The following is a 12,858-nucleotide window of genomic DNA, read 5'->3' on the forward strand; positions in this document are numbered from 1 at the left end:
AGAAACTAATTTTCCCATTTACTTTTAACAGACACTACTAGAAAAAGGCTTACTAGTGGCGCACCAGTTTTGCCTACTAATGGCGCACCACTGGTGCGCCACTAGCATCACGCCAGTAGTATTTTTTACTAATGGCGCACCAGTGGTGCGCCATTAGTATCTGGTATACTAATGGCGCACCACTGGTGCGCCATTAGTATATGCCATGGTGCGCCATTAGTATAGGCCACTTGTGCTCCATTAGTATAGGCCACGGTGCGCCATTAGTATTTTTGAATTTTGAAGGCGGGAAAATAGTAGTGGCGCACCGTCTAACCCCCACCGTGCGCCATTGCTATTTTTGAATTTTGAATTTGGATCTGGATCGCGATTTTTTTGCCCATTTTTTGCTCGTTTTTTTGCACGATATTATTTCAAATTTTGTTCCTGTTTTTGGATCTTGTACGTTCTTTTGCCGTGTTCTTTTGCCGGAGAGGAGTTTGCCGGAGAGGAGGAGGAGGAGGTCGCCGGAGAGGTGCTCGCCTACATCGCCGGAGAGGAGGAGGAGGTCGCCGGAGAGGAGTTCACCGGAGCATCGGAGAGGAGTAAGGAGAAACCATGAGGGGATGGGAGGAGAGGAGGGAGGAGGAGCTCACCGAAGAGGAGGGAGGAGGAGCTCACCGGAGAGGAGGGAGTAGGAGCTCACCGGAGAGGAGGGAGGAGGAGCTCACCTGAGAGGAGGGAGGAGGAGCTCACCGGAGAGGAGGGAGGAGGAGATGAAGTGGAGGAGAGGTGGAGTGGAGGAGAAGAATGAAGAGGTAAGGAGGAGAGGACACGCCCAGCCATATATACGGCATAGTAATGGCGCACCGTGGGCAGGTGCGCCATTACTATTTTTTTATTTTTTTATTTATTTTGAATTTTGAAGGCGAGGAAGATACTAATGGCGCACCATGGGCAGGTGCGCCATTAGTAACTTTATTTTTCTTTTTTGATTTATTTTGAATTTTGAAGGCGGGAAGATACTAATGGCGCACCATGGGCAGGTGCGCCATTAGTAACTTTTTTTTATTTTTTTATTTATTTTGAATTTTGAAGGCGGGAAGATAGTAATGGCGCACCATGGGCAGGTGCGCCATTAGTAAGTTTGATTTTTTTGAATTTTTGTGCCTCTCCAGATCTTAAAAGCCCCGTATCTTTTTTTCTGTTAGGTTTTTGAGGATTTTGAAAATGTTTAACGGGGTTCCCCCGGTTAAATTCGGATGTAACTTTTCGAGTAGATGATTTTTCATATAAAAATCTTTTTCATCCGAGTTCGTATGCAAAAGTTATGCCCATTTTAAGAAATTCCAGAGAGATTTTGCAAATAAAGTCGAAATTCATATTTGTTAATTTTCCCAACAACTAGACCACATATCACATGGGAAACTTGTTTTATTTTAATTTTTTTGGCATTTCCATCATTTTCTTTTATTTTTTTTAAAACTGAAAAGGCGGTCCACAGGGGGGGTGCATTCGGTGGAATGGGCCAAGTTACTAATGGCGCACCGTGGGGGTGGTGCGCCATTAGTAGTTTCAAAAATAAAAATAAAAAAATTTTGAAATTTTTTTTTGCAACATAATTACTAATGGCGCACCGTGGGATGGTGCGCCATTACTAGTTGAACTACTAATGGCGCACCATGCCACGGTGCGCCATTAGTAGTTTTGAAAAAATTAATTTTTTTTTTACTAATGGCGCACCGTGGATGTGGTGCGCCATTAGTATTTTCACACTAATGGCGCACCAACACATGGTGCGCCATTAGTATTTAGTAATGGCGCACCACATGTACAGTGCGCCATTAGTGTCCATATTGGCTATAGCTGTTTTTGTCGTAGTGAGATACTGACCAAACTCTTTGGCTAGGCCGGAATGCATCCTTCCTCGTCTTGAAAGATTTGCAGCCTAGTACGTCGGAGAAAACAAATAGGCCTAGCTTGGGTATTCTTCAAAAAGAAATAGTGGCCTACCTATTTTCCCAAAGAAAAAACTGCTGGGCTGGTCATGTTGTTAAACGGGCCACAGAGACCGCACAACCCAGTTTATAGCCTGCTCCTCCGAACAAATCCTCAAAAAAAAATGTGCAATTCTGTCATTAATTGACTATACGTTGAAAATGATGTGGGTCCCAGATATCAGCAAGGTGGATTAGAGTAAAAAACGAGGGGTGCATCTGGGTAGTAAAAGACGCGCTTTGCTTGTGTTCGGGAGTGGACCTGGTGGGTCCGTACTTTCATACTCCCATCTACAGTCCTCTCCCGACTCACTATGTTGACAGGGCCGGACGGCGGCGGCGCGGCGAGCGCACCAAGGCGGAGGATAATGTGCTATCGCCAATGTGCTGGGCTGGGTTGGACATTCTTATTGAAAAATAAAAATGAACTGGAACTATTTACGATGTTGACTACGATTTGCATGGGTCCGCTAGTTGCAGGAAGAAAATGGTGGGAGAAAGAAGACTGGTCGCTATCTTTGCCTAAGAATTATATCGACTGAATGTAACGACAGTATCATAGGAAATAATATCCTCCTGTTAAATCGTGAATTTAAAGAACTGGTGCATGAGCATTTAGCTTTATTTCTTTATTTATTTACTTATTTATGTTTAGGGGACCATGAGCATGTACCTGGGCCGGATTCATGTGAGAGCCTCCCTTCCAGTTAATTATGGGCTCCTCTATTGGGCCTTCATCAGTGGGTTGCATGTTATCAACAAGTGGAAAATGTGTTGCTACGAAAAGTATGCCCTACGTACGGTACGGGGCACTAAAGGATCAGGCCGTGCAACGACTTCCAAAACATTGTGTTTGTCGTTCTAACAACACATTTATTCAACCAACAGATGAAATATACTACTGATTGTATATTGAAAACAGCAGCAGCAGCAACCAGGGCTGGGGGTGGAACAGAAGCAGTAAGCAGGCCAGAAGAGTAAAGACGCAGCTCTCTCTTCCAAACCAAATATCAGCCGTCATTACAAAAGGGCTACCAAAAAAGAACAAGTGTATGCATCAAACTAAATAAAGATCATACTACACCAAGTGTACGCATCTAACGAACTGGCTCAGTTAGACGTTACTATTTATTAAGCTGTGGAGATTGGCTGACGGCTTGAACCAGATGGGTTCCTGACGAGGGAAACTCCAGCCAGTAGGTCGAAGTCTGATACTTGCGACCCTCTCTCATACTTTGGGCTGCAGAGCGTGGCGGCACATATCAGGGTATGCTGCATGCAGAGACGCATCGTACGCTGTGTACACATAGTTTTGCCTGATGAACGAAACCGCGCTACCATCATGATCCTTGCCATCAGTTATCTCCTGGTTAATCGGATATTTAAGTCCGAGAAACAGAGAGCGTGTACCAAGGCTACATACCAGCCTCCAGTAAAAAATTCCTGAAGGCCGAGAGAAGCTGGGATCCTGCTCAAAGACCTTGTAGTGACTGTGATTGTATTCCGTGAAACAACACGTCCGGTACGTGCAAACGATCATCAATCATTCGTCGTTGTCTGATCGAGCCAGGAACCACCTGCAACTACCATGTCGCTTTTCTTTGAAAGGCTCTGGGATTCGGAAGGGTAGGGACACCAGGCGGCCTACGACATCATATCAAGTTGGAGTCAAATAAAAAAGGGCTCTTAATGTAGTCAATCTTAAGAACAACATGTTATGAGCATGAATATTTTTTAGTAAATGTTGACAGTAATATAAGCAAGCCATCATGATATCATAGGAAAGTAACATACTGCTGTAACAGCCGTTTGTAGCGATGACCGGAGTAGGACAGCAATACGTCCAGCCATATAAGGAGCCGACAGCGTAAATGAAGCCCTTGTGTTCAATGGCATCAGAGAACCATGGAGGATGTATGATTCTGCGATGGACGTGCAGATTTATCCACTTACCACAGTGACCTGTCAGATAGGCGAGACCGCGGTTGAAGAACGCAATTAGCCTGAAGTCTTTATAATTCACAGATCTTGTGGGCACTTGGCAGATTACAACCTTGAGCAAATCAAACTTGGTATCATGTTGGCTACCATAAGATTCCGAGTATTCTGGGCCGCGTTGCCAAAGTAGTGCAGTGTTAATCCAAGGAAGGGGGCTAAATCGCCGGGTGTAGACCTCCACGAGCATCCAGCTGCCGCCGCCGTCGACGAGCACCATCCAAGACGTGTTCATGCCGACCCAATACATATCGTTAATGTAGTTGAGGGTGACAGGGATCGGATCGCAGTGAAGAGGATTGATGCTCACCACCCTACGATCGTTATGTTGCGTGACACGCCGTTTCTGAAGATCAGGCGGCATGAACAAGCAAGGAGCTGGCTTAAAAAGCTCCCTCCTGAGGGCTTTGAGTTAACGGTATAGCCCCGACGAGCATGCGGTGAGCGGCATGGTACTTAGATTGTCCACACGTGAAACAATGAGCTTGATTACCTCTATGGGGAGTGGATTCCAGCCACTCTTTCGGCAGACGCTGCTCGGTTCTGCCATTGTTAGTGGTTGGTTTCGGAAGAGGGGGGAAGGCGACTTAGCGGGGATGGAAGATTGGACGATTATGCGCGGACAAGGATCAAGAAGCGAATATGTGATGCGAGAAGTGGACAGGTGATGATGACTACAGCACGCCGCTAGACTTACGAGACACGTACCAGCAGCGTAGGGTCATATCGATGCCAGACAACTTGCTTGACTTATCACAGTACTGGTACTCCCTACAGTACCTACTACTATCCCCTAACTTGCTTGAGTAGAGTAGTAGTGGAGCAGGACTCTGCTCTACTACTAGCACCGGAGGATTACTATATTCTAATCTAAAATAGTTACAAACTTCAATGCCCGAGCGTGGAACGACTACGGACCTCCAACGGTGCTAACTCCAATCCCTAGCAAACGTTCGCTGGCAGACATGGAAGTTGCAAACGCCCGCGACGCAGTTACAGTACGTGTGTAAGGGTGGCGGTTTGGTGAAATACTATGGCTTAAAAACAGGCCACCATCGGATGGAAATCTGACGGTTACGTGGGATTCGCCATGATTGAGCTCGTGGCGAACAATCGCCAGATATCATTACTAAAAAAGGTTAAAACACCCGGGGATATAACTTGCACCAGCTGACCACTAACAATGATTTTTTGATCAAAGAAGTGTTCCCCCCTTCCGATTTCCATTAAGGAAACCAAGCCCGAATGTCATTCGTGACGCATCAAAGTATTCGAGAAAACAGGAAGCGAAAGACGAACTACCAAAGAGCTAGAAGAGCTCCAAACATCCAAGGACGACCACTAACAATGATACTAACATAGTTGTAAAATGGTCAAAGACCGTGTCTATGTGGTGTTTGGAATTATATGCAAAAAAACTAGCAAGATGCACATGCATTGCTCGGAACATCAAATGCATTTTTTACAAAACACATGTCGTGATTGACCCATGCAGGAGTAATACCATGTGTAAAAACTAATGATATCTCGAGAGTTTTATCGGAAACATGGAATCTCGGTCATTTCATTGAAAAATGATATCTCGAGAAAGATGATAAATAAGGTGAGGAGGAGTGGGGCATGGTGGTGACTGGTGGTCGGACTGGGCGGAGGCATGGGGATGGACGGCGCCGGCAGCGGCCACCATGCCAGATTGTTCCAGAGACTTCCTTTTTTAATTGCTCGGCAATGAGGTCGTGGGAGATAAGGATGAACGAGGCAAGGCCTTATCTGCAAATGTGGAGAGAGGTGCGGGTATCTTTTGTAAAATTGTCATAGTGTGCTTTCTCTCCGTCAGATATAGATCGGACGGTCTATACTATAAGATGGCAGGCACACCATCATCACCAACTCGGTTTTTTCTCTACTCCTACTCCTATATTCCTATAAAAGACTTAGTTAGTGATGATGGTGTGTCTTCCATCCGCCATTTCTGACCATTAGATCTGCATCTAACGGCTGTGATGTAAGTTGTGGCCTTTTGCAACAATTCCCACTTCTCTGCTCCAGTTTACACAAAACCCCTTAGTATCTTGAAACCAACCACATTCCTCCCTTACCTCATCAAAACAGGCCAAATAATATATTTGGAGTGAAACATAAGATATTTTTAGTGATATGTATATCAAAACTAAACTGTTTTCTTTCAAATTTGTCAATATGTACTATTCTACTTTGGATCCGCTGCAATGGACGGGCTCATTGCTATAAAGGTTTATCTCCTGCATCGTCTGCAACGAACACCTGGTGTACTGGCCTGGGCCGGGTGCTTACAGCGCGATTGTCTGAGTTCAAATTCTGTCCTAAACTGCAGCTTTTTTTTAATATATACTTCTTTCGCTACTGTACTGGGAGTGGAACCCACAGAGTACTTAGAATACAGGATTAAGGATGGATTCATTTCTTTCTAACTTTCTGTACGAATCTGTAGCCAGCCTGCAAGTAATGTACACTGTACTGACAGTGGAACCCATAGAGTACTTAGAATACAAGATTAAGGATGCAATTAACTTTTGATAGAGGGAGAATCATACATGCAATTAACTCAAACGGATTGGAAGTGACTCTATTATTCTCCAACGGCAACTGGCAAATTTCCTCCCACGGGCCGGAGTAGGTTTCTCGGTTTGCATGCGGGTTTAACGGAGGGGTTTGATGGAGGCGAGGAGGTGTGTTCAGTCGGGCGTGCAGCGGGAGGCATAGTACTATTCGATTTGACAACTACTAGTATATTATAAAAAAGAAAGAAGAGTAGTAGAGATAGAGATAAGAGTAGAGATAGAGACTAGGGAGGAGCACCATCTACTGCTTCGTGTGCTACTCCTGCGCTCCATTCGGCCGCCGCAACCTGCCCTATAGCCACTCCCTCCTGCGCTCCATTCAGCGGGCGCTGTTGAAATTTGGCGAGCGCACTCTCGCGACTGCTGGCAGCGACGACTTCACCGACGATGACTTCTTCCCCGACCTCGGCAACCTCTTCCTCAATGACATGGGCGACAACCTCAACGCCAATGGTGCTGCTCCCGTTGCACCGTATGTGTTTCCGTCCTTCCTGTTAGCAGCTGAGTTGTCAATTCAACCACACCTAGAGATTAATTATCTGCAGCAAAGTGATCAGTAGCAAAGTAGTATGATAGTTTTGATAATAGTAGCAGCAGTAACGGTAACGGTAACAGTGATAGCAGTAATTTTGTAGCGAGTGTAACAGTGATGATAGCAGTAGTAACTTAGCAAGGACAATATAAGATAAATTCATAGGCATTGGATCGGTGACTTGTTGGATGATATTCATCATGAGATAGTTATAACCTAGGGCAATACGGCATTAGCTCTAGTTCGTCAATATAATGTAGGCATGTATTCTGTAAATAGTTATACGTGCTTATGGAAAGAACTTGCGTGACATCTTTGGTCCTACCCTCCATGGCAGCGGGGTCCATATTGGAAACTAAGGGATATTAAGGCCTCCTTTTAATAGAGAACCAGAACAAAGCATAAACACACGGTGAATAAATGAACTCCTCAAACTACGGTCATCACCGGGAGTGGTCCCGACTATTGTCACTCCGGGGTTGCCGGATCATAATGCGTAGTAGGTGACTCTAACTTGCAAGATCGGATCTAGAACATGGATAAAATGCTGATAACATAAACGATTCAGATCTGAAATCATGGCACCCGGGCCTAAAGTGACAAGCATTAAGTATGGGAAAGTCATAGTAACATCAATCTAAGAACATAGTGGATACTAGGGATCAAGCCTTAACTCGATTACATGATGAATCTCATCCAACTCCTCACCGACCAGCAAGCCTACAAAGGAATTACTCACTCCCGGTGGGGAGCATCATGGAATTGGCGATGGAGAAGGGTTGGTGATGACGAAGAGCGAAGATTCCCCTCTCCGGAGCCCCAAACGGACTCCAAATCTCGCCTCCGGATGAAGAACAGGAGGTGACGGCGGCTCCGTCTCGTGGATCATGATAATTCTTTCTCCTTGATTTTTTTTTCTGGAAAAATAGGTATTTATGGAGTTGGAATCAGGGTCTCCGGGGTCACCAGGTGGGGACAACCCACCTGGGCGCGCCTGGTGAGGGGGGCGCGCCCTGGTGGGTTGTGCCCACCCAGGTGCCCCCCCTTCGGTAGGTCTTGCCTCCAGAAATTCTCTTTTATTATATAAAAATTCCTCGCAAAGTTTCGTTCCATTCCGAGAACCTTTATTTCTGCACAAAAACAACACCATGGTAGTTCTGCTGAAAACAGCGTCAGTCCGGGCTTAGTTTCATTCGAATCATGCAAATTAGAGTCCAAAACAAGAGGAAAAGCGTTAGGAAAAGTAGATACGTTGGAGACGTATCAACTCCTCCAATCTTAAACCTTTGCTTGTCCTCAAGCAATTTAGTTGATAAACTGAAAGTGAAAAAGAAAAACTTCTACGAACTCTTTTGCTCTTGTTTGCATAAATAGGCTTAAACAGCTCCCAGGTTTTTAGCCAAGATTATAACTAACCAAGCCGACAATAACTCTTAAAGATTATATTAACTAATATCAATGACATAATCAGCTAGCGAACAATTATAAGATATCTCAAACAGCAACACGTTGTCAAAACAACCATGATATAATATGACAATACTGCAATCTCGCTAGCCCTTTCTGAGACCACAAAACATAAATGCAGAGCACCTCCAAAGTCCAAGCAGCGACTAAAAATTGTAATTCATGGTAGAAAAGATCCAGTCATAATGCACCCAACATTATCTACACTCAATGCATAAATCATGACAGCTGTGCTCTCAGTTGTAGCGCTTGTTTTAGAAGGTGATGACACAACATAAAATTAAATAGATAGTCCCTTCGCAGAGGGAAGCAGTGATTTGCAAAGGTGCGAGAGCTCAAGTTTTTAAAACAGAGATAAATGATATTTTGAGCCATGCACCCTTCTCATTTACTTCACGACTATCAGTTATCAATATCTCCCATGCTAAACAAGCTAGTGGCAGTTCCCAAGCCATAAAAAGTAAATGTTTTGACTCCATTGGGAGTTTTTGTTTGATTATTTGAGAGATTAACTCTTTTTGTGTTTGCAGTTTGGGACTGGGCATCCCTATTACCGCCCTTTTCTTGTGCGATGGCGAGTGAATAAACACTCGACCTGAGAATAACCCGCTTAGCATGGAAGATACCGACTACTTCCTGGCGTTCCATTAATGATCCAGGCACACAAAACGGATATTTTTTAGAAGTTTCTAGAGGTGGCACATTCAAATTTACTTAGGACGGCAGGGTAATACCGCATATAGGTAGGTATGGTGGACTCATCTAGAATAGCTTTGGGTTCAAGGTTTTTGATGTACAAGCAGAATTCCCACTTAGTACAGGCGAAGGCTAGCAATTAGATTGAGAAGCGGCCAGCTAGAGAGCAACAACGATCATGATCATGCATTATGCATAAGTAACATTGGACACTAGCATGAGTAGGATATGATCACCATGAACATAAATATCATAGAGGCTATCACTACTACAGGATGCTACAAACACGACAATACGATCAGAGACCCTTCGAGAAACTGTGTGCGATGCAATAATCGCAAACGGTGCTGTATGAAAACCGTCAGAAATGATGCAAAACATTTGCGATGGAGGATGCATCAAACACGGTTCAGATTTTAGTTGCGTGTATGATGCAGGGCATACGGTTTAGATCAATTAACCGTTTTCGACAATGAGGAACAAAAGAAACGGGCAGCCAGATGAAGGTGTGTGCGATGTACAGCATACGGTTCACTCGGATGAACTGTTCGTGATTAGGCAACACAAAAGAAACGGTCAGCAAGATTCAATGTGTGTGCGATTTACGGCATGCGGTTCACTCGGATGAATTGTTTGTGTTGAGACATGAGAACAGAAAAACGTACAAATGAACAAGATCTGTGTGATATGAGGCAAACAGGTCTGTAATCAGAAACGTGTGCGAAGATCGATAAGAACACAGACGATTACTTCTAACAAGTCGTGTGTGTTGTGAGCAAAGATTGCTGGTATACAATTGTGAGTGAGTGATGAAAACATCACCGACGGGTTCCATTGTTTAGTCCGTGTGCGATGTGATTTTGTTTGTCCGCACACCATCTATGCTCTGTCTACAGAGCATCAAGATAGATACTTAAAAATATAGCATTGCATAACCAAATTAAGCATACAATTACACAAGTGACTACACACATAACATTTGCACACACCAAAGTAAGCAATTACATGCATACTAAAGTAGGAGAAACGAGGATCTAATCATCTACTTATTGTTGCGACGACGCTTGCCATTGCTCTGCTTCTGGCTAGATCCTTGGCCGTTTTGGGGAAGGGGGGACTTCCTCATGTCAACGATCCACCGGTACATGTCGTCGCTCGTGTACGCCTCCTTGGGCGCGTACACGACGTGAGCTTTCTCGAGTTTCTCCATCCAGGCCGAGTGGCAGGGACGCTTGTCCTTGTTGCATGAATCCTTCATGTCTCTGTAGTAGGGGTTTGATGATGGCCTCGGCGACGTGAACCAGTGAGTCCTTCTCATGCTCCTTGCTACCCTAGATCTTGTATTGGCCCTGGATGTCGACAAGATTCTGGCGGGCGATGCCCGAACTCTCGAGCGCCTTTACATCGTTGGTGATGTCCACCGTAGTGAACATGTAGTGGGGCTGTTGACAAACCTGGTGAAACGCTCGCAAGGCCTTGTGGCCAGGCAGTACTGGTAGACGAGGACGTGGTGGCGCACGCACATCTGGGCGACGGTGACCTTGGGACGAGACCCGACACGAGCGTGGGTGTACTTGAGGTTGAACCCGACCACCTTGTGCTTCTCCTCGGCAAGCAACAACTCCATGATGTGGATGGAGTCCTCCGCCCAGACCGGGTCATTGGTGTACACCATCGAGAGGTCCATGAACCTTCTGCGGGTGTCCACCGCGGCACGCATGGTGAACTGCTGCTCATCGTCGGCAGCCGCTCGGAGTGCCATTGGAGCCGCGCAGGATACCCTCTAAGAATTTCTCGTGGTGGGTGTGCTTCTTCCAATGGTGGGGCGCGATCGAAAGGTTGAAGAGACACAAGGGTAGGTTAAATTGTCGCTGTATTAAATGGGGGCTGGCTGGCCTGTAATCGTCACGTCTTGTCACGGTGTTCATAGCGGAGGATTCCAGAATCCATTGCATGCTTGACAACACTGCACCCCAGGCGTGGACACTCGAGTGCGATAATTAATTCTGCTCTCTACAGTGCACACGGTAGAAGAAACCAACTATGTGCAATAATGTCGAAGATCGCAGTCGTGTTAGCTATACAGATCGTGTGCTGTGAGATTGGCAAGGTAAACTAATTCGAGAATGGTTAATAAAATCTAAGACCGTTGCATATTAAGGTCAAAATAGTGCTAGCAATATAGGAGTCTCATACGATGCCATTTCAACGATTGTACCACAAAAGCTCGAAATGTTACAAGGTTCAAATTCCAGAGTTATATGGCTCAAATTCGAAGATTACAAGGTTCAAACTGATAATAGAAATGAAATTCAGCTCATCAGCTGCAAACGCTCGTGCTGATGCGCTGAATATGGATATCAGAGAGGTTCAAACTAATATCACCGCTTCTAAGTCTGGCTTCGAAACCTCACAATTTTTGCAAAGGGGTCAGCCACTGAGAACTCATGTATGGGGTTGACCCGATGACTTCCGATTACTCTGTCATCTGAAGTTCCAAAATGAAATTCAGCATTTTTGGAGCCTACTCCATTCTGCCGCGGGTGCCGGCGCTGATCAACAGACCATTCATTTCTACGAAATAAATGTAGGGAAAACCTCATTTCCTTTAGCACCCTTGCTCTGAGAACAAAGAACCTGGCGAATATAATCTCCGGTAAGGTCCCTCGGTAGGAGTTCAAAGTAATTTCTGAGAGATGCCGGTCTAGGCATTCAATGTGATTGTTATATTGTATCACATTATCCACCACTGGGCCTAATCTTATCTGCAAAACAAGAAAACGTGTTAGTGCCTACATGCAGTTTTGAACATTACTACAGGACTAGCTATTTGGTTTGCAGGATTTGTCAAATGCACTAACATGCCATCTTCAACCTGACATGATTAACATGGGCATTTGATTACATTCTAGAAAAATTTAGCCTTCTTCACAAGAGGTTCGAGTGGATGAAAAGTTCCTTAAGAAAATTAGTACAGATGAATCCAAAGGAGAAATGCTTATTGATTGTAACCATATGCATCAAGCAACCAATATGGTGGGGGCATGTATGTACTGAAAATCTCCAAAAGAACCTTCAGAAATCGTAGTACATTGTCATTGTAAACTTGGAAAAAGGTGTCACAAATTGAACTACCTTATGGTTAACATTTAACAGGAAAGGAACATCACCTCGATATATAGCTTCTCCAGGCACGGAAAGCATCTCAGGAAACTGACAACTTCCTCCAGGTCGGGCCCGATAGATTCTAGTGCCAAGACCTTCACTGTGCGCAGTTTCGGGGTCAAGCTTGTCGGAATCATTTTTTGAATGACAGACGAACAAAGTATCTTCAAAATTAGAAATAATGTTAATTTGTAGAAGGAGAGGTAGAAGGCGGCTGTTGTACCTGAACGGGTGTGGATCCAATAACAACTTTGGAGTATTTGTCAGATGAGTAGCCCACCACTGTCAATTTCGGCGCCGAAATGACATTGATTCTTGTTGGACCTTCTTGATCAACTACAAGTAATCTCTCAAGTGCAGGTGTGTCGTGGATGACCATACCGTGGTCCACCTTTTGTGACGTCTTCCTGCCGCACCAGCAACACAC

Source organism: Triticum aestivum, chromosome 7D, assembly GCF_018294505.1.
Source record: "Triticum aestivum cultivar Chinese Spring chromosome 7D, IWGSC CS RefSeq v2.1, whole genome shotgun sequence".
Lineage (NCBI taxonomy): Eukaryota > Viridiplantae > Streptophyta > Magnoliopsida > Poales > Poaceae > Triticum > Triticum aestivum.